Source organism: Myotis davidii, unplaced genomic scaffold (genome assembly GCF_000327345.1).
Source record: "Myotis davidii unplaced genomic scaffold, ASM32734v1 scaffold238, whole genome shotgun sequence".
NCBI classification, from domain to species: Eukaryota; Metazoa; Chordata; class Mammalia; order Chiroptera; family Vespertilionidae; genus Myotis; species Myotis davidii.
Genome location: NW_006293779.1, coordinates 5434642 through 5436809, shown reverse-complemented (window position 1 = coordinate 5436809; position 2168 = coordinate 5434642).

Below are 2168 nucleotides of genomic sequence, written 5' to 3'. Positions count from 1 at the left end.
TCGGTATGCTTTTCTCTTTCCTTCTAGTTGTAGAATTTCCACTCAGCCGGCCTTCTTGTGGTTCTGGATGATGTCTGTTTTGTCTTTTAGTTGTATTTTTGAAGTTGTGGGAGGCAGCAATTTCCGGTGTTTACCTATGCCGCCATCTTGGTTTCTCCTAAGTGCTCCGTTTTTAAAACGTTTAAGATATCCCCTAGCGCTGTCTGGAGCCTTAGGTTTCGCTAACTCTGCCTGTGCTCCCAGCCCCTTGCCTAGTCGCTCTGGGCCTTGTGTCCTGTAAAGCAGATGGTGTCAGCCTGTGGCTTCTGAGCCTCCCAACCACAGCTGGGCCCATTCTGTGGCCTGTGATTTTGACCAACCTGGGAAAGGAGTGACAGCCCATTCACTGGGGATTCCCTCTGTCCACAGGGCCTCCCCCAGGCCTGTTTTGGTGCCCAGGTGCCCTTGCTCACACACCCTCAGGGCTCCTTCCTGGGAGAGATTGCAGGGGAGTTCCAGGCAGCCTGTGGTGTAGCAGCTTTTATGAACGCTGCACCTTCCATTTTAACTAAAGCCCAAAATTATCAGTTGTTTGGCAAGACCAGTGGCCTGCTGTGGGCTCTGGCCGTGTAGCCACATGGTCCTGCCATAGGCTGGGACCTAGAGCATAGCTGGCCCTCGGCCCACCTGCAGGGTGATGGGTTGACCAGGATCTTGCCCGTTCAGAGTAATGCTGGCATCCCGGGCCTTCTATGAAGTGCTTAACTTTCATGCTAGCACATAACAGCCTGCACAGGTGGGTGTAGATGAGGAAACCGAGGTCAGAGAAGGTAACTGACTTCCTCATGGAGCAGGTGTTTAAGTCATGAAATCTGATTCCAAATCTGTAGCCCCACCTGCCATACTGGTCTCTCTCTGGGGTCTTTGGGGGAATTTTCTGTGGCTGGGATAGAAACATCATGAGCTGGTGTCCTCCCAGTAGGTTCCCCTCAGCCCCCTCAAAGAGAGGGAGCTGGCATCCGGGACCCCAGGGTGCCGAGCAGCCCTCCATCCCAGTGTTCCTCACTCCCTGGCAGTCTCGGGGGGCCTCAGACCATTTTCCTGGGCAGCTCGAGCATAAAACAGCAAATGCCATCCTTAAAATCAAGTCTAGGGGAAGGGATCTTTGACAAGTAAAACCCTCAGGCTGTGTGGGAATCCAGTGGGTTATTAAAGGTTGTTGGGAAAAGAGGGTCTTTCTTTCCCACCAGCCCTGAGTCCCAGGGGCCCCTGGGCAGCTCCGGACACAGTGTGTGTCACAGGAAGAAGGAAATGGAGAGTGAGGGTCCTGGGGACTACAGCTGCCTTGTCAAAAAAATAAAAACAAAAAAAAAAAACCAACCTACCTTGGGATGTTGTTTCAGCCTTTCTGTTAAACAAAAAAAAGGAAATTAGCAGTATGGATTTTTTTAAAAGAGGGAACGAGTGGCAATTGGGGTGTTCCTGGGCAACCTCTAGAATGTTGGAAGGAAAAGCTCTCATGTACCAAAGCATGGAAACATCAGTTCAAGCACAATGTAATTTAAACCATCTGTATTGCAGTGAACTCAGCAGTCCCTGCCCATCACAGAGTGGTCCTGGGGGAGCCTGAGGCCCTGGAGTGCCCCTCCACCCCTCTCACCGGGATCTGCCCACCAGGCAGAAATGTAGGGCCCTGACAAGTGGTTCTGTTTGCTTTCACTTTGTCCAAAGGTCTCAGCATAGTTTAAGCAAACAACACTCCAGCAGTTCAGAGCCCTGACCCCTAATGAGGATGGGCAGGGGCCAGGAGCAGAGGGTCACCTGGTGCAGGGCAGAGAAACAGAATCAGGAGTCAGAGAGTGTGTCCTCAGCCCTGCCTCTACCTCAACAGGGTGACCGTGGACCAGTCACGTTACCTCTCAAGACCTTGGCTCCCATAAAAAGCCGAGCTTCCCAGCATTCCTAAATGTGCCCACCTCCCTCACCCACCTGTAGATCAATATTCTTTCGTATTTGTCTGGGTTTAGAGCCTCTCTGGTCTTTCGTTGACTATATCCCTTCAAAACCTGCCGTCAGCAGGCAGTTCCCTATGTAGCCATCAAAGTTTATAAAATCACCCTTCTTCACTGTCACAAAAAAATTTTAATGATTTATTTCTGTCCCAGAATTTTACATGTGTCAGAATTTAC